At 42.0% G+C, this 21,132-nt stretch overlaps 1 protein-coding gene across 4 annotated transcripts in view; it reads right to left on the bottom strand.

The window, feature by feature from the left end:
• Positions 1–21,132, bottom strand: part of CHRM3 (cholinergic receptor muscarinic 3) — a 527,196-nt gene that overhangs the window by 72,716 nt on the left and 433,348 nt on the right. For 3 of the 4 annotated variants that reach the window (XM_025365316.1, XM_025365337.1, XM_025365326.1), the window contains one exon: positions 9,208–9,334. The gene's annotated coding sequence lies outside the window, so the exon portion shown is untranslated. Of the gene's footprint in view, positions 1–9,207; positions 9,335–9,504; positions 9,734–21,132 lie in introns of all 4 variants that reach the window. The other variant, XR_003116667.1, reaches the window with a different exon arrangement.

Raw genomic sequence — 21,132 nt, 5'->3', positions numbered from 1 at the left:
AAATGTTCCTATTTTTCACTGGTGGACTGCTGGCTGGGGAACTGGTCACTAAGCTTTGTCAGTATGAAGCCAGTATGCCCCTCAGTTGAAACAAGAGGTCACACCAGGTCATTGGCTGGAATCTGCAGCCAGCTGCATCCCCATAAAATACCATCCGTGCCGGCACACACACAGCATGGATCTTTTTCTTCTCTACAACTGTATCTCCATCAACTCAAAAGAAGCGGCAAGGACATGATGCAATGTTGGCAAATTGGATCTTTGATGCTTATTAACTTGACATTGAGTCCCCCATGCCTACTTCCATTCAATTTGTTAAAACCTAAAATGTGGTAATTCAGGTCCATGTTCGTTCATTCTTCTGAATCAGCAGGCTTCTAAATTTTTAACTGTGCCGTATGGAAATAAACACATTTTTCTTTGTGACCCAGTGCACACACATACACGGAGAAATAATTTTCATGTGATAATACCTCACTCTGTGGGAGGTACTTGGATGTCTTCTATTCTATGCCATTCGAAATAAATACAAACGTTCTTCCTAATGCACTAAGTTGATTTCACGACTTGAAATTTGAAAACCATTGTTTAAACCTCGAAAGGCTTTGATGGTCGAAAACCAAGCCTTATCAGTCTCCGTCTCTTAGAGTGCCTTTGCACATAGAAGAAAGTCAAGAAATGTTGTTAAATAAATAATCATTTTCCAAGTGAAAAAAGAATCTCTTCGACAGCATTGCCCAAACAATCTTTTTCCTTCTCTATTTGTGTTGCAGTTGTGCAGCGAACATAGTGGGCATTCATCAGTTGCTTACGGAAGGACTACAGAAACCTTTAAAAGATTCATGCTTAGTGTCTTCATTGACTTAGTGTCTTCATTGAAGGAAGGAATAAGAAAAGGGGAAAGAAAGGAAGAAAGGCAGAGCCAGCTCTGTTCATCTTCAAACAAAAGACGTAAAATGATGCTGGCACGGAGGATCCGGAAAGACTGAAGATCTGCCCAGTTTCCTGTTGGCCAGTGAGATATCCATGTGGTTTATAATTTAATCATTGCTAGACAAAACACTGCTAAAGGGGGAAACATGTTTAAATCACAATGGCAATTTAAGGTAGAATATGACTTGTCCCTTGACATCTAGCCCCATTACCTGAATCTTCAGTAAACTGATCCTCTAGAATCTCCAAGTAATGAAAATGAACTAATTCGCCTAGAACCAAAGCTCACCCATATTTCCATTTGCTTGTCCTGTACCACTGACTTTAGACATACAACTGAGTGTATGTGTTAAACGTAAGCCTCAACATGTTTATGTAAAAAAAATGTCCCTAAGAAAATATATTCAAGGTATACCCAGTGAATATCATTGAGAACTTTGTTACAATTAGTGTGGTACTAGTTCGTAGGGTAGAAAAAAGTGAAATCTGAACAGTTCTCAGCCTAGTTGGTGGAGGCAGCTGCATACACAGTAAGCCATGCTACTGTACTTCAAGTGTTGTGCTATAGGTCTGAGCAAGGGGCCATGAATACTCAGAAAGATAGCCAGACTTTCTGCCTTCAGGGGGAGTGATGATTGGGCAGATCTTTGAAGACTGGGTGGGAATCACCTAAAGTCGAAGGATAAAGAGCATTTGGATCAGTGGGGACTGTATGAACTTGGCTGTCAGGAGCAGGTAAGTGTAGAATGCTTTGGGGATTGCTTAGTGGGTGGGTATTTCTATTGCCTAAAGGTCTATGGTGCAGGGAGAGAGAATAAGCCCCTCACCAAGTTCGGGAAGCTGAGGCAGGAGAATCGTTTGAACCTGGGAGGCAGAGGCTGCAGTGAGCCAAGATCGTGCCATCGCACTCCAGCCTGGGGGACAGGGTGAGACTCTGTTTCAAAAAAAATACATTAAGTTGAGAAGAAACGTGGGTATCATAGTAGGGAGTTGAGTATTTATTGAACGTTTAAACACGTACTACTTTGCTTTTTCTCTAATTGTTGAGTGTGTGCAAATTTTATCCTCCCCAGTTTGTGTGTGTGTGTGTGTGTGTGTGTGTGAGAGAGAGACGTGGAAGTATACAGCCAGAAGGGGATTGAGGTTATTTAGCACCAAGCCACTAATTTTATACATGAAGAAACAGAAGCATAAGTCATTTAGTTAGAAGGGTCTTTTCCCGGGGACTGGAGAGAACTCAGCTATGTATCTATTTGCATACAGATAGAAAGTAATCTTCCTGCTGCTGTTGTATAGACTGGCTGTTAGTCAAGAAGAAAAACAGCTCATTGTTTATTTAAATTGAGCAGGAAGGAAATGCAGGAGCAGGTGGGTGTAGCCGATAATCTCACTATTCAGGACATCAGGACACAAAGGAGTATGGTATAAAGGTAGCTTTGATTTGGACACTTTCCAAGGGAGCTGAGCTCCAGAAGCACCAGAAGCACTTGGTAATGAGGCAGTTTTATGGCTAAAGTAATCCCAAGCCAGAGCCTTCAGAGTCCACCAGGGAATCTGTTACACTCAGTTATCAACAGCATGCATGGAAGGTTGTCCCTTCCTCGGAAATGTATTAATAAAAAAGTTAGTTCTCCTCAGCCAGCGTGCAGGAATTCCTGTGCTTGGTAACGGTGAGGTTTTGGGGAAAGGCCAAAATCCCACGAATACCCCCGGGTCTGAGAGTATTAGCCTCTTTTGTTGAGTCCTGGTTTTGACCTCCACTGGGATGTAGTGTGAGGGCCAAAGGATAAGAGGTGACCCAGGAAGATGTTCCTCTGAAAGTCACCACCTGGAGGAGTTGGAGAGACTCTTCCTTTCACCTGGTTCTTCTCTTGGTTTCCATGGACGTCAAGCCTGAGTCTAGACTATATTCATCCTAGTCATAGGACAAAGCCAGGGTTTCTTTGCAGGAGCGGTCAAGGAGCTTGCTTGGAAAGATCCTATCCCAAGCGGAGAAAGAACTGACGTATAGAGACCTGACGCAAGGAAAAAGCTTTACTTCTAGAGGAAGTGACCAAGTCAGCTTAACCTCTGGTCCAGGCTGGCCCATACCTACAACAAGGGAGGTGGACCCCAAATTCAAGTCAGTACTGAAGAACAGCTTCATGAAAATATCTGTGGGGACTGAGAGACAAAGCTTTGTAGCTTATGAAATCTGCACAATGGTTCCAGAGATGGTTTGTTTTTTTTAATTTTTTTAAAAATTTTATTAGTATACTTTAAGTTCTAGGGTACATGTGCACAACATGCAGGTTTGTTACATATGTACACACGTGCCACGTTGGTGTGCTGCACCCGTTAACTCGTCATTTACATGAGGTATATCTCCTAATGCCATCCCTCCCCACTCCCCCCCACCCCATGACAGGCCCCGGTGGCTGATGTTCCCCACCCTGTGTCCAGGTGTTCTCATTGTTCAGTTCCCACCTATGAGTGAGAACGTGCAGTGTTCGGTTTTCTGTCCTTGCGCTAGTTTACTCAGAATGATGGTTTGGGCGTTTGAACCAGAGCGACTCCATCTTGAGTGAGGGCTGGGAAAAATGAGGCTGGGACCTGCTGGGTTGTGTTCCCAGAAAGTTAGGCATTCCTAGCCTCTGGATGTTTATGGTAAAGGGAACAGATTGATGACGTTTACTGAACAGGCCAGACTCAGGAGTGTCCTGATATCCCAATATCTTGAGAACAGAAGCATTCCTAATTTTGCTCTAAAGATAATAATATCGATACGTGCAAAATATAGTAATTAAGAAAATTAATCCTTTATCACAAACCCATGTAGCAGAGCAGCATGTCCCCGTGATCTTTTTTTTGATTCTGTATATAAACACGTATTGCATCTAGGACGAACGTGTTCTTCCTCTTCCTCTTGGGAATGCGTTACTCTGTCTATGGAGCAGCTGTTGTTTCACCGTTTTACTTGCTTCATACATTTACTTTTGCTTTGCACTGCAGACTTGCCCTGAATTCTTCCTCGGGTGAGATCCAAGAACCCTCTCTTAAAGTCTGGATCAGGACCCCTTCCCGGTAAGAGTTTCTCTATTGCTAAGGAAGGCTGGGAGGGCTTCTTAGCATGTTCAAGTAAGGAATGACTATAGTGGAGGCTGCTTCCCTTTCTAAGAACGAAGACAAACACTAGGGATTTTGCTAAGAAAAAGTCATTCAAAGTTGCACACTTTGCCGTGGAAATACAGATGTGCTTAATGGCAGCACCAGATTCCAGTTTGCTTTCTGCACACTGTGGCAGTTTTTTTTTTTTTTCCCCCCCTCAGTTTGACAGAATTATAAAGGAAGAACAAAAATGTGACAAAAGGTAACTGGCTGGCCATGAACCCGTGAAAAAGCATGACCTCCTCCAGAAATCAGGGGGCCGGCCGTACAATGGCGGGACCATCAGGCTCGCATGCAGCTGCTTCCTCTCAAGCGATTTTACCATAAAACATGCAGTGACAGCTTCTGTCCTAGACCACAAGCAGGCAGAGTTAATTATTTTCTTCATTTCCATAAAGGTCAGAAACCAAAAAATGAGCATGACAACTGAGGCAAAAGTGTGATCGTCTTTCGGCAAATACACAGAGAAAGCACATCCCATAAAGCGTGCTAGCGGCTGTTTGCCTTTTGGAAAGGATGCTTCTAGGAGGAAAATAATAGTTTCTAACTGCTTAAAAGCGTTACTGCCTAATTCCTCATAAAACACACAAATACTGGCTTTAATCTCTATAACACCTGATTTCACGGCCAGGACACTTAGCCAGTGGTATTCCAGAATGCTGTTGGCCAAGGATCCTCCCCTCCCACATGGCCCTTACATGTCCGGCTCCGGCAGCCCCCGGCCTCACATGTGCAATTGAACTTCTGACTTAATTTGCAGAGGACAGATATTTGCCAGGCTATGCTTGAAACGACAAACTATCTCTTTTCTTAAGACTCCCAACAGTTCCATCAGTCTGTTTGATATTCTTTCTATAACCACAGACAAAATTAGAGGATGAGTTCTCATTTTTTCTGTTTATGTCTGTTAAAATGGCCAGAACACTTACCACGATAGGGTCTGAAACAGAAATGTATTAAACAAGTCAAAGAAAAATGGTTCCTTCCAGTATTCTGACGCTGTGTTCCCTTAATTGATCAAGAGGGCGTTGGTAAGGCACTTGGCAGAGAGGGCTCTGAGGAAGGCCCAGCAGTCGGCCATTCTCCTGTTCTGTCCAGGCCCAAGGGGAGAGACCACCAGGAGCTTCCTCTGGTGTTCATACATCAAAGGATTATAGATGGAATTAAGGCCTTAGAAACCATCTCGTTCAATATCTTCCATTTAGAGTTAAGAAAACGGAGAGGGGAAATGACCGAGTCAGCGTCTCCTGACTGGTGAGGGTGCATTCGGGTTGGCCCTGTTGTCCTGACTCGCTGGGCTGTGCTCTTTCTTCTAAGCAATGCTGCTTTTACCTCTCGGTGACATGTGACAAAGTAGTCAATAATAACGAAATGTTATATGGCACTGCCCTTTCTTAAATGTACTTTTAAAATACAAAGTCCATATTAAAAAAATAAAAATCCCATACACAAAGCAAGCCAATTTTGAAAATCTCATGGAATGAATAGGGGAACTTTCCACCTCCTCAAGCCCATTGGTACGAAATGTTCTGAAATTAGGAGACTGAGGAACCACCAGTCAAAAATGTGGTTGTTCCGGGGGTGGGGTGAGAGGCTGTAGGGTGGTCCTGCAGAGGCTGGGTATAGGAGGCTAGTGGTGTCCACAGCTCAGGGACATCATTGGTCCTCTTTGCTCACAGGGACAATGTCACCATGAATGGCCTTGGTTTCTTGTAAGCAACTCTTTTTTTTTTTTTTTTTTTTTTTGGAGATAGTGTCTCCCTCTATTGCCCAGGCTGGTGTGCAATGGTGCAATCTCAGCTCACTGCAACCTCCGCTTACTCGGTTCAAGTGATTCTCCTGCCTCAGCCTCCCGAGTAGCTGGGACTACAGGCACGCAGCACCGTGCCTGGCTAGTTTTTTTGTGTTTTTAGTAGAGATGGGGTTTCGCCATATTGGCCAGGCTGGTCTCGAACTCCTGACCTCGTGATGCACCCGCCTCAGCCTCCCAAAGTGCTGGGACTATAGGTGTGAGTCACCATGCCCGGCCATAAGCAACTCTTATCCACGCGTGTTCCACAGACATTTCATTTCTGAATCCTCATTTCTTTTCTGAATCCTGAAGGCATCATGTTAAATTTCACATACACCGCTTAAGTCACACAAATTTTGACTGAGGGTGGAGAGGTAAAGAATGTAATATTAATATATTTTCTAGCACTTTGCATGTATTATCTCTTTTAGTCCTAACAGCAACCTCAAGAAGTTAATCTGTATTTGACAGATGTATGAATACAAGCTCAGAAAGAATTTCCACAAATACTTAGGACCACTAAATGAGCAGAGCAGGATGAACTGAGTTCTTTCAGATTTGAAAATCCACGATGTTTTAAAAAGGCACATTTCACAAGTGGTCCATCCTAAATGACAGTTCCAAGGCCCAGGTATCATTTTGCTATTAAATTCCTTGAAATAATCGCAGAGATTTCAAATATCAAGTAGTTTTCAAATTCTTTAAAAATAGAGGTAGGTACAGTATTTGAGTAGAGATAAAAATAATAATTATAAGGGGCTCTTAGTTGGTGTTTCTATGTGTCAGGCAACGTTCTAAGTGCTCATTGGACATTAACTCATTTGATTATCCCAGCAATTCTGAGGCTCTGAGGGAAGTACTACTGTTATTCTCATTTTAGAGACAGGGAAATTGAGCACAGAGAGGGCCAGTAATTTTCCCAAGATCACACAGTAAGTGGCAGAGCTGGGTTTCACATCGAGGCAGTCTGCCTCTGAGACCCTGCTTTAACCACTCTGCAGTGCCATCTGTCCTAGCCTTCCCCAACCTGAAGACCACATGAGTCAAACAATTTTTAGTAAAACTGTTATAAGATGAAACACAAAAGATTGATAAATTGAAATTTATCTGAAAACACACGCTTTTTTAGTATGGAAAATAAAATACGGGAACAGATAGCTGGTGTTTTATAACTCTCAACTTGTTGGAATAATCCTTGATCTCAATGGAAACCAAGCCAATCAACATAAAAAATTTAAAATTTCCTTCCTTTTTTTTTCCAAAAAAAAAAAAAATTCACTTCTTGCAGTCAATTGAACGAATTCCTTCCCTGTCCCAGGGGGCTGTACCAACTGGGAAAGCCTTTGACCAAACTGACAACAATACCATAGCTTTTGGTAGGAGAGGTACAGACTTGCAAAGCTAGCGGGTTTTCTTACTTTATAATTGAGGAAACTGAAGCTCAGAAAGGCCACAATTCCCATTGTTGGAATTAGACTTAGAAATGTCAGTCCTACTCATAGCTACAGTTAAACAATCCACTTCAGCACAGAGATTCATGAACTTCAGTCTGCTTTAATCACAGAGATGGAAAGAAATTAAAACAAAGCAAAAACAATAACAACAACAACAAAAGCAACATCAAGCACATTTCAAGAAAGCAAGTGTCTGCACACCTGCCGCAGCGGGTCACATAAAGTCACAGATCTAGCCCTCGTAATGCATCCCATCCATCAGCAGGTCCCTTTGGCTCTATTTTAAATTTGCCCCAAATCTTAGTCCAAGCCATGACCACCTCCTGAAAGTCTCTTAAGTGGTCTCCTTTGTTCATCTTAGATCTCCTTCCATCCGCTGTCTGCACAGCAGGCAGAGTGACACTTCCAAAACATAACCCAGATCACATCATTCCTTAGCACAGGATCCCTGTGATATCTTCCATTTTCTTAGAGCAAAATCTGCATTGATATTCTTGCTCCCAGCTGCCTTCCCAATCTTATCTCACACCCCTCTCCCTTTGCCCACTGTTCTCTGTCCGTACTGCATCGATGCTGTTCCTGGACTGCTCCAAACATGCTCCCACCTCAGGCTTTTGCACCTCCTCATTTGTCTTCGTTGACGTGGTCCCTTCCCAGAGAGCACCCTCACTTCAATCAGTTCCTTGCTTAAATGTTATCAGACTGTCCTTCCCTGAGTACACTATATAAACCATCTTATTCATGCTCTACCCTTTGTAATCAGTTTTCTTCATGCCAGTTATGGTCCCACAACATTGTGTGTGTATATGTGTGTATGTACAAGTGTGTGTATATATACACCTGTGTGTGTATCTATGTGTGTGTACCTATATAGGTGTATATATATCTATGTGTGTATATATCTATATGTATGTATATATACGTGTATATTTATGTGCATGTGTCTGTGTGTATTTATGAATGTGTGTATCTACGTGTATGCATATCTATGTGTATGTAACTGTGTGTGTCTACGTATGTATATATGTGTCTATATCTCTGAATATCCGTGTGTGTACATATGTGTATCTCTCTGTGTTGACGTGTGTATTTGTGTGTCTATTTGTGTATGTGTATTTGTTTTTCCTAACAGAAACATAATCTCAAAGGGAGCAGTAGCTGTGTTTACTTCACCATTGCCTCCCTGGTGTCTAGAATGTAGTAGGTGTTTAATAAATATGTGTTGAATGAGGAATAAATAATTTATGATAAGAACAGAAATCTGAAACACAAAGTTAAATTGTCTCCCATGTGTTAGAAAAAAGAATGTAAAGAATTACATGCTGCACTTTATAATGATTTTTTAATTTAAAATACATTAAAGGTGTTCTAGTATTTCATACTTAGATACTGTAAAAATATTTGCAGTTCAATGTGATTTACTGCCTCGAATGAATTCATGAACAGGTAACGTTTTACTGTTAGGTGGTAACTATGTTGATTTTTTTTTTTTTTTTTTTTTTTGCGGGTTAAATTTGTATTTATAAGATTTAAAAATTATCTGTGCATAGTAAACTATATGATGCTTATTAGGTTTATACAATCTCTTAGCAAAAATAATATGAGTAATAGGTAATTTTCAGTGAAATGTGCTATTTCTAGGCACTAATCTAAACCTTTTACCCACCCTATGCCATTTAATCTTCAAGAAGCCTGTGCGGTAGGTAGGAACTGTCATTACCTTCAACATGTAAATGAGGAAGCGAAGACACAGAGAGTTAAAATATCCTAATTGAGGTCACACAACTAATCAACAGTGGCCAGAATACAAAAAGGCAATTTGTCCATTCTTCTATTCAGTCATCCATTTTTTAATTAAAAAAAACACCTCTGTGTACTTACAATCTACCAGGAACTGAGTTATGTAACAAGGATGCAAAACAGTGACGTAATCTCTACAGTCATGATGATCCCGGCATAGGACAGAGGAGTGGACCAGACGTCAGGCTGCCCAAGAGACCAGCTCCACCTGGGGAGACAGAAATCAGGCAAGGAGTCAGTTCCTTCTCCCACTTTGGATTCCTGTTTTTAATGGTGGAGTCATTAAGCATCATAGAATGATCCAACGTCTCTGTTTTCCCTCCCTAGAGTCTTCAACTGAAGTCATAAAAGAAAGGGACTATTTCAGTACCAAGTTACCTAAGTGTTAATGTTTGGTTCTGTGGGTGGCCTTGAATTTGTAACTTTGCAGCGTGCCACTCTTGCTTCATTTCATCCAGGTTTTTCTTGACATCTGAAGAGGCAGTATCTCTAGGGAGTATATTTTTGTATTTCTCCATATGTTGCTTTTTGTCTCCTCACATATATTGCCAATAAGACTTGTGAGTTCCACCACAGGCCAGCTCTGCAACTTATGTTTAGTGTTGGCCTGGAAAGAAATATTATTATTTTCATTGGTTCATGTCTTTTCCTCTATTGTAGAAATGATCTTTTCCTGCATTTTCCCTCAACAGATTGAGGCATTTTCTTCCATCTTATTTGATCCGTATTTTGTACATTGCTCACAGGTTTTTCTCATTCAGGATCGTGTTTGCTTCTACCCTTTATCAAAAATCTCTTTAACAAAGTGCCCTCCTCCCATATTAACCCTGTAGCTCTTCCAGTGATTACGTTTCCCGATACTTTTCATTTTTCCTTTCCTGTAGATTAAGGTAATTTTTTTGCATATTTGGTTCTTTGCCACAGTCCTCTCCTTGAAATCTAGGCTACATTGACCTTGGTTTCCTCCAGAACATGGCTGCCACATAATACTGAAACCAGAGATGCACTGATGCTGAAGAACTTTCTTGCTTCTCTCTCTCTTTCTCTTAGGTAGTCACTTTGCAGTCATATTCGAGTATGCCCATCGAGCATATTTACTCATCTAATGTTTCCCGTGTTTACAGAACAAATGGTAACAGGGACTATAAGATAGCAAAATGCAGCATCTCTTAAATTCCTTACAACCAAATGGGGAGCGAGGGTGGTGGGGATGAGCATATGTGATTTTATAAAAGATTTTTTAAAAATTGTAGTAAAATACATGTAACATAAAATTTACCATGTTAACCATTAGGTGTAAAATTCAGTGGCATTAAGAATATTTGCAATGATATATATCCTTTCCTTGAATATTTTTCATCTTATAAAACTGAAACTCTTTACCCATTAAACAATACCTCTGCATTTTCCCTCTTCCCAGTTCTCGGCAATCAGCATTCTATTTTTGGAGTCCACAAATCCCACTACTGTATGTTCCTCATGTAAATGGTATCGTAGAGTATTTGTCATTTTGTGACTGGCTCATTTCACCTGGCATAACGTCCTCAAGGTTCATCTATGTTGTTGAATGTATTAGAATTTCCTTCCTGGACAGGCGCAGTGTTTCACACCTGTAATCCCAGCACTTTGGGAGACTGAAGCAAGAGGATCACTTGAGCCCAGGAGTTAGTTCAAGGCTGCAGTGAGCTATGATCACACCACTGCACTTCACCCTGGGAAAAAGAGCAAGACACTGTCTCTAAATTAAAAAAAAAAAAAAAAAAAAAAAAAGAATTTCCTTCCTTTTTAGGACTGAATGATATTCCGTTGTATGTACACATTACATTTTATTTATCTATTCATCCATCAATGGACACTTAGGTTGTTTCCGTCTTTTGGCTATTGTGAATAATGCTGCTATGAACGTGGGTATCTGTTACATCATGAGTAATTCTTTTGTTTTTTGAGAAAGCGTCTTGCTCTGTCACCCAGGCTGGAGTGCAGTGGCACGATCCCAGCTCACCGCAAGCTCTGCCTCCCAGGTTCATGCCATTCTCCTGCCTCAGCCTCCCCAGTAGCTGGGACTACAGGCACCCACCACCACGCCCGGCTAATTTTTTGTACCTTTAGTAGAGACGGGGTTTCACTACGTTAGCCAGGACGGTCTTGATCTCCTGACCTCGTGATCCACCCGCCTCGGCCTCCCATACAGGCATGAGTCACCGCGCCCGGCCCACATCGTCAGTGATTCTAAAACTCAAACTCACAGAACGGCAATAACATACATACACGAGAACTTACAGCCGTATGTAAGTGCCGAGTGTACTGTGGGAATCACTGAAATCAAGTGAGAACTTTATAGAAGATGGAATTATTGAGCAGCACTTTCAAGGTACCAAGAGATAAGATTTGAAGGCAAACAGAGAGGGAGGGCGCTTGGCATATTTGTATTGTGCATATAATAATCATAAAAGTTGAGAAATAAATGATGTAGAGGGCGGAGCAGGGATGGGGTGTTCTTTAGGCTAGAATAGATAGTGCTGGCCTGAGTAGATGAGAAGAATGCTAGTGAATTGATATAAAATATTAATGACTATGATTTTAAAGTTTTCACAGAGCAATCGCTACAATGAAGCAATTGTGAATTTCTCAGAATTAAAAAGGCATCCACTGGACTGTAGGTCCGGTAAGGGCAGGCCTGAAGCAATTTGCTTTGCCCACCCCTGTAATCCAGTGCCGATCACAGCGTGTGCACTGGCAGGTGCTCAATAAATGTATGTTAAATACACGAATGAATGCATGAACTGCCAAGGATGATTGCCACTGATGAAGATGGGCTAAAGTTGAGAAGGCTGAAGTTGCAGGTTTTATTTGAAGGAATCAGGTCTCATTGGAATAGCTGAAAGAAATAACAAAGGTATGGGATCTGAAATACTTTAAGGAGGAAGAATCTTTCAGGCAAAGCCACTAGATCTCCTTGGTTAGGATTTTGCTTATAACTATCGTCAATACCTGTGTTAGTTTGTCCTATGTTACTATAACTTTTTATAACTGGTGAGTATTTTAATAGATGTTAATTGTTTTCCTCTCTACGCTAGATGTGTTCTTAATAGCGAATTCTGTTTTACAAGGCTCACTTTTGGTCGGTATTTTCTTGTTAAGGTAATCATAATTCTAAGGATACAGGGAACACAAAGATGATTCTAATTTATAGATCTACAAATTGGTTTTGACTGCTTTTCCCCCTTACAGGGAAAAAGAATCAATATATTCATTAATTATCTTTTGCTTATCTGTAGATAAGAGGTTTTTATCATTTTCACCTAACTTTGTGATTATATGCCGGCAATAAATGAAATTCTATTGGCATTGTACAAGTATGGAAGTTGGGGGCTGGATTGTCTTATACAGCAAGCAAGGGAAGAAGTCTACATTTGCACGTTGAAACACCTCGATTGAAGGCACTGAGTCCACCTTCTGTAATCTTTGGTCCTAAATGGAAGAGGATCCATGTATTTGCTGACTGTTGTTCTCTGCCGTGGCTCACACCATGGCATCTTTGGTGATAAAATTGCAAAGCTTCTCTATGCTACATTCAAGATATAAAACAAGTGGTTATATTTTAGAGGAGAGAACAAAGATGTGTGATACGATGGCATGAGGAGCTGGAGTGAAATGCGGCCTCGCCAACGAGACAGAGGGCACCGCCGGCAGCCTGGCATTCTGTGCCCGGTAGCAGATGGTCACGCACATGCTCCCGAGTCCCAGCCACAGGCACACGGGGAACCTTGCAGGCTCCTTTCAACAGTAATTATTCGAGAGCTGTTTTCTTTAGGTGTTTGGGAAAGGTCAGCGTCTGATCTAATTCCGCCCACAGTTACACAGTTATAGTTTCCTTGACTGCATTTGTCACTGTTTTAGCATCATCTGACATTCTATCTGCTTGCCAGTTTTCTTGTTAATTCCTTTTGGAAAACTATTTTTTCCCCAAGTTTGTCATTTTACTTAAAAAAGACACCACAAAAGGGTCTTCTGTGCTATTGAGTTGTTCGCTTTTTTGGCCTTTCCTATTGGAAAAATCTCACATAAACCACTTCCTGATGAGAAAAAGCATGGATTTAATCCTTCGCCTATGTTTACAATTACTTCTGAAAGATGACTTCAGTGCATTAATAAGTGATTAAATCAAACATATTTTAGAGAATCGATGATGATATATCCTTCTCTCGATACTGAGTTGTGGCTGAGAGGGCGGGGATCAGGGATGAAGGCATTATGGTCCCAATCCTGAATGAACAAAATGCACAGGAAACAAGGAGAAGCCTGGCTGGGTCCCAGGTATCTCACAGGTGGCCTCTCTGGACCGAGGCTGGGGGAATCGATCACAATTGTCTTGTCAACTGTCTTGGGCATATTAGATACCATCCTGCTCAAGACACCAGGCTTGACTAGATGGTACCTGGAGGTCTGTTCTCTATGATTCTATCAGGCTATTGTCTTCTATATTCCTAGTTGAATATCATTACGTCATTGACTCTGAGCTTAGTTTCCCAAGGGATATTACCTTATCTGCCTCTCTCATTGAGCTTTCTTGATGACCAGCTAAGACAGTGTAGGAAATAGTAATTTAAAGTTTATAAAATGCTGCACAAATGGTAGAGCTTATTAGGTTATGTGCAAGGATAAATCACTCACTTTGGCATACATCTGTGATAAACTGTCTACCATCGGTTTGTAAAATTTCAGCCTGGAACTCTTGAGTACCTGGAGAACAATTATTTCTGATATTAACATCTTTCTGCCTTTCTTTGAAGACCAGGGTTTTAGTCTATTTCTTTGCCACTTTGTGACTGTGGGGAAATTACAACTGCTGGATTTGGGTTTCCACACATATCTTTTCTGTTTCCTTCTGTAACATTGTTACTCTAAGTACCTACATTACTTGGGTAATGATGCAAACGTTGCAAATTGCCTAAGCTCCACAAAGGCACAATTTAATGAAAAACCCTTTTCCATGTCTCATTATTCAGCAATGATGTTAGTGTCCATAACACAAACTTAACTTTTATTAACTATATTCTTTGCCTTGCATGTTAGGGTCAACATGGGGTTAAATAAAAGGAACCTCTGTGCTTACTGGGGTTATGATAATTTATTTAAATATAAGCAGAAACTTACCTTCCTGGATTGAGATCTGGGTCTCAGTCTAAATTTTTAACTCGGTGTCTGTAATTTTTCAAGTTGTAGACGTTATTTGTAGTAATATTGATTTGGTTTATGTAGAATAAGGATTCTTCAATATGCTCACATTTCATGCCAGATAAATCATCATAATCACTGCACATCCACCTTTGGATGTTCTGGTTAAACAAGTAACACAATCCCTAGAAAGTAGAAAAGCTCTCTTGCAATTTGGAGTACTCGATTTAGCTATCTTTAAGTTATTTCTCCATCCTTGTTTTAGAAACACAACCCAAGTTATAAGACACTCCAGGGATCTCAGCATCACAACCAAGTTATGGGTACCATTTGTTGGTTACAAAAGGGCAAGTGTTGCTAATTACTATTTAATTGTGTTGGTTGTGGGGCCATACTTTTAGAAAGATATTATCATTTAGTGGATTAGATTTCTATCCAGAAATATTTCTGTTAATGCTCATCTATTAGCTTCTGTATTAGTCTGTTCTCACACTGCTATAAAGAAATACTCGAGACTGGGTAGTTTATAAAGGAAAGAGGTTTAATTGACTTACGGTTCCGCATTGCTGGGGAGGCCTCAGGAAACTTACAATCGCGGTGGAAGGCAAAGGAGAAGCAGGCACTTTCCTCACGGGGTGGAAGGACGGAGTGAGTGCAGGCAGGGGAAATGCCAGACAGTTATTAAACCATCAGATCTTGTGAGACTCACTCACTATCACGAGGATGGCATGGGGGAAATTGACCCCATGATCTGATTACCTCCACCTGGTGCTGCCCTTGACATGTGAGGATTATGGGGATTACAGTTCAAGATGAAATCTGGGTGGGGACACAGCCGAACCATATCAGTTTCCAAGTGTTCCAAGTACAGTTTTAGAAAACTGTATTCTGATTGTGGAATTTAGAAATTCTGTTCCAGCTAAATTTAAGCTTCAATAAAGTAGTTTCCAATGTGACCACTTTCTATCCCAAAAGGAATTGTGTGTTGATGTGCATGGTGAAGGTTCATTTCTCATCCTAGTGCCGGGGAGACTGGTACCCCTGGGGCCCCTGCCACTTGGTTCCTATTTCCCAGCCTGCACCGAGTGGTGTATGTCCCACTGGAAAGTGGGGGCAATCAGAATGTGCATCAGAGAATTTCTGGGACTATCCTGATAATGGATGTGTGACTAGAGAGTCACTTAAAGACCAACAATGATGTCAAAGTAAAGAAAGCAAGGTGGTTTTGTCCTGCCTTCTAGGACACAGCTCATATCTACCCCTTATGCTGAAGTACATTAACTGAGGCACAAATTACAAATGCCATTTTTATGTCAGAAAAAACAGAGATCAATGTGTATATGGCTCATTAGAGACTCAACAGCTTCATTGAAAGTGTTGGTCAGCTTTATCCTGGATGTTGGAAACACCATAGAGTTAACAGGCCTTTTGCATTTTAAAAAACTACCGTACCACAAATACTTTCTTCTAGCTTTGGGATGGCCAGTGAACCCATGAAGTCAGAACATGTAGTTATTTTTGCTGCAGGTGGCACATCACAAGAGGATAATACACCCACATACATCATGCAAGATTATACCTTTCCTAGTTTGCACTCTGTTTGTCAGTGTAAGAGAAAGATAAGCAAGGAGAGAAAAAAAAGAAATCTCACTCAATGCCCATATTGTGCAAGCCCCTAGTGAACAATATATAAATTTAAATACTAACATTTTTTAAAATTTATTTTTTATTGATACATAATAGATGTGCAATTTGGGGCATATATAATCTGATATATTCATATGATGGTTATTCTCTGGATAGTACTAACAAAATTATTTCAAGAAATGCATAGTTTTTTCTGGAATGTAGAACAGCAAGGGCACAACTTTTGCTTGCTTGTTTTGTTGTCTTGAAGACCAACTTGGCATCTTCCTGTTGCAGGGACTCACAAACCAATACCCCAAAATATGGCACTTTGTATACACTGTACTGAAAAAAAACATCTCAAAGTCTCTCTAATCACCTTTCTCCCCCCATCAACATCTCTCCCAAAGCATAGGATGAGATTGTTCTCTGAACTTCCCTTATTTGCCTAAAATCTGGACCTACCATAGAAGAAAACAATAACCTCTGGTTCTTTTTCCAAGTTTTCATCAACTGAACACATCTCACAGGAGGGGAGATGAACATATCTGGATAGACTTTTTGTCACAAACCGTCATCTTCTCTGTGGCCCCAACAGACTTTGCCCCAGACCACTGTATGTTCCTCAAGTCCATTAAATTCCCCTGAAAATCATTTGCTATCCGCCTAGAATCACCCACACTTCCTACCTCCCTTTCCCTAAGAAGTAGCCTATATAAGCATATGTGCCCCACTGGGATACTGGTAATTGTCCTGTGATTCTCTCTGTGTGCACAGTAGTAATTAATAAATGTATAAAGACTTTTCTCCCATTAATGTGCCTTATTGTGAGCTGATATTTCAGCAAATCTTTTGAGGGTAAAGGAGAAGTGGTCTACAGTTGTTTTGGGCTTGAGGGTTCAGAAATGGGTAGTGTGAATTACCCTGGAGCTCTCACCGACATGGTAAACACAGAGTGTGACCTCACCCACCTTCTCACTGCCCAGTGAGCACAGGTTCGGCCAGTAGTCTCCAGGCATCCGGTTGGACAGGCTGTGTCTAGAAATCATGGTCAGTGAATAAAGCCATGAGTGGGGCAATGCTGTGGGGAGGGAAGTACGGAATTCCAGAGCAATCACATCGCCTCTTCTTCCATGAAAACCAGAAGATGACTGGCAGGGAGAAAAGCTCCTAGACACCTCTCATCTGCTCTGTGCCTCAAGCCTCACTACAAATAACACATTCACAAAAAGATCTCATTTTGATTTAGCGGGTCTGCATATGTCTAAGCTCATCTCATGGTGATTGAGCCTTACTGATATTTTTACCGTACGAGCTTCTTCAATGAACATTTCAACACAGAAAATACTTCTCATAGCTGTCTCATGTTATTACCTGATCTTTCCATTAATCTTTCCTACAGGCTTTTATATATTTATTGAACTTTTGGATCAAATTTCCCTGATTGCTTAAATATGTATGTATCTCAATGAACTATTTTGCTCAACATAGACAGGCAGTAATAGAAGACTGAGGTCAGATACAGGCTGAGCTAGAAGTGACCATGGACTCATACTTTTATTCTTCTGAAGGAGCAACAGGACCCAAAATAACACCTGATGGGAAGAAATAGTGGAAACTTCGGAATGTGTAAAGTGTTCATCCAAGCCCTTCATGGGCATGAATGGATTTCTGCCTGCCTGACCAGAGATCTCCTGCAGGGGGACCTAAGGGACCTATCTGTGACTGTGGGGTCTGTGCCTACTAGCCTCGTTTATTTGGGGTGACATCGACTGGAAGGAGAACAGGTTAGGGGTGCAACAAGGTAGAGCTTAGAAGGAGCACACATCTATCTGCTTGGCCAGGGACCCCAGTCAGGTAGTCACTGGCTGAGTGGCAGGAAGTTGAGAGGATGACTGGCTCATGTTAAACAAAGTTTATGGGAAGCCATTGTTTTAGACTGAGCTCCTGCACTAGGCCCCAGCAGACCAGGCCAAACCAGAGTGGAGCCACTTATGCTCAGTATTACATAATCAAAGTGAACTTGGAAATGGGTCAGTCTTCCACACAACAGGAGCTTCAGAGCAACCAGTCAGAAGGAGCCCAGTTTACCCGAGTGTGCATCCTAAGGAAGTCCATTTAGCTTTAACCCTGTGAGGACAGTAATTCTGAAATGACCAATCTGCTTTGTGTTCCCTGTTTCTGCCTTCTTCAGCCCTTTCCTGCCCACAAAGCCAGCTCCCTCTGCTCAGCTCAGCAGAGCATCCATTCTATTTCATAGCATGAGGCGTTGCCTAATTCTAGAATTGCAAATAAAAGCCAGTTAGGCCTTGAAATTAAACTCGTCATAATTTTGTCTCTGGACACAGGGAAGCAGGCATCAATAGCACAGGCCATGCTCTCTAGAGCACAAAGAACTCCAGTCCTGAGAGGCTGGCCCTGTGTGAGAAGCAGGGCTACAGTGCTCTTAGCCCATGGGCCGCACTGAGAGCAGGATGCCAAGATGAGGCAGACGCACACACGTGCTTTAAAGACCGGACACCAAGGAGCTTCCAGGGAGCAGGAGAAGCTCAGAAAGGGTAAGGGCAAATGTCACTGCGCCCCTATGATGTATATTATGGACCGAATTGTGTTTTTTAAAATTCATAGTTTGAAGACGTAATCCCCCATGTGACCAGATTTGGAGACAGGGCCTTTAGGGAGATAATTAAGGTTAAATGAAATCCCAAGGTTGGGGTCCTAACCCAGTAGGATGGGTGTTTTTGTAAAAGAAGGAAGGTAAATCAGAGTTCTCTTTTTGTGGGTACAGAGAGGAAAACTCATATGAAGACCCAGTGATAAGGCGGCCGTCTACAATCCAGGAAGAGCGCCCTCACCAAAATCAACTCTGCCTGCACCTTGATGTTGGATTTCCAGCTTCCAGAGCTGTGAGATAGAAATGTCCGTTGTTTAAGCCACGCAGGATGTGGTATTTTGTTGTGACAGCCCAAACAGATCAAGAAAATGTGCCAAATACCAGGCATACTATTAGCTCATCTAATTCTCAAAATGTGCCAAATACCAGGCTTTACTACCGCCATTTCATAGATGTAGAAACAGGCTCAGGAAAGGAAAGTCATTTCTCTAAAGTTGTGTGGACAGTAAGTGGCTCTTGACATTTGAACAGGAGATGGGCTGAGAGGATGAGAGGGGGGTGGACAGTAACATCGTAGCTCCTTAATGGAACTGAATCACAAAAAGTCTGAGCTTAGAGATCTGTGCAAGTGTGTGTGTGTGTGTGTGTGTGTGTGTGTGTGTAGAGGGTGCACTGTGAGTTTTCGAGGGAGGAGATGAGAGTCTTGCACGTGTGTCCTTGTGCATTTTGGGTGGACGAACTAGGTGAGAACAGGTGGGTGGGGGTGGAGGCTAAAGGCAGAGGAAGCCAAAGACATGGCCTCCAGTAGCCCGTGGGAAGTTTCCTCATGCCTTTGAGATACTGCAGAAGGTCCCAGAGATTCAGGGAAGCTCTGGCCCATGGTCATCTCAGTGGTACTGGTTTCTGTCTTAAAGATTTGGGCAGTTCTGGGGGTGATGCAATTAGGGAATATGACTCACATCAAACTGACCATGAAATACCAGTTGAGAAAGGAAAAGTAAGAGAAAGATAGTTTTGCAAATGACTCAAGGTTACGTAGATGGAAGGAAGAGCTAGCCTGGATTTAAACAGATCTTCGTGGTTTCACAGGGAGCTTCAAAATTACTCTCTTCGTCTCCAGAGCTCCAGGACAGCCTCAGAGCCTTCGAGGTCTGGTCTTGCTTTCCCCACAGGGCTATGGTATAAGAGGTGGATATTCCTGTCTCCGTGGAGAAAAGACAGGCATAGTAAACCCTTAGGAGGCGCTGTCTGTGTCCAAATATTGTGCAAAGCTTTTGGCATACGTTTGCTCACAGCGCCTCACATGTGCTAATATCATCCCTAGTTTATTGATAAAGACTGAGGCGGCTGGTGTGGTGGTTCACACCTGTAATCCCAGCACTTTGGGAGGCCAAGGTGGGCGAGGTCAGGAGTTGGAGACCAGCCTGATCAACATGGTGAAACTCCGTCTCTACTAAAAATATAAAAAATTAGCTGGGCGTAATGGGGGGCACGTGTAATCCCAGCTACTCAGGAGGCTGAGGCAAGAGAATCGCTTGAACCCAGGAGGCAGAGGTTGCAGTGAGCTGAGATCGTGCCACTGCACTCCAGCCTGGCGACAGAGCGACACTCCCTCTCAAAAAAAAAAAAAAAAAAGAAGAAAAAAAAAAAAAAAAAAAAGACTGAGGCACAGAGAGGCTGGATATTATTTCTACAGTCCCACAGGCAGAATAGGACTTAGGCAGGCTTTGAGCCTAGGCAGTCTATTAGACTATGCTGCCTAGCAGCTTCCTGAGGAAATCCACCTTGCTTAGTATTTCCTGGACCAGGAGAAGGGCAAGCAGGCCTGGGGAGCAACATTCTGAGCTTGTTACCTGGAGGTCTGGGATTGATTCCCTCTTCTGCCTGTGCCTCAGTTTGCCTAGCTTTAAACTGTGTCATGCGATATAGATCTTGCATATAGATGCTCTGTGAGGATTACTCAGGGAATGCTCAGAAGTTATTAATAAAGCTCCTCAGCAAAACAGGATTACGTAGATTTAAAAAAAGAAACAAAAAAAGAAGCAACACCAGTGGTGTAGTAAAGCAAGACTGTATTAGGAAAGACCATGTCTTTGAAGCAAGGCAAACACATTCCCTTGGATTGAATCAGCCTCATGGGAAGGGCAGCAGCAGCCATCAATCACGAAGCACCGCCTTCTCTGCATTCTGGACGCTTCTCTGCAGCTCAGAAGCTCTGCCAGCTATTAGGCCACCTAGATGGCAGAAACTGGTGGGTGGGTGAATCCTCTGGATATGTGACAATCGAGAGGAGGGTGTGAGAGCAATAAGCTGGCATGGAAGTCTGTTCTTTTTATCCCCCCCCCCACCGCAGAATGAGAAAGTTTTAGCAAAAGAAAAAAAAAAAAAGGAGAAAACAGACTGAAATGTATTGATATATGATGAACTACATTGACCCAGAAATACTATCTGATTTGTCATTGAGATAAAAGTACCACATCGATTTTGCTGAAGTGCTGTCACGGCACATCATTCACCTGGAGAAGAGTTAATTAAGAGTGCAATTTAAAGATGCATAAACCTGGACCTAAGATGTAGCTCAGACCCAG

This window comes from Theropithecus gelada, chromosome 1, assembly GCF_003255815.1.
Source record: "Theropithecus gelada isolate Dixy chromosome 1, Tgel_1.0, whole genome shotgun sequence".
NCBI lineage: Eukaryota > Metazoa > Chordata > Mammalia > Primates > Cercopithecidae > Theropithecus > Theropithecus gelada.
The sequence above is the reverse complement of the archived record's forward strand: the minus strand, read 5'-3'. Positions and strand labels throughout refer to the sequence as shown.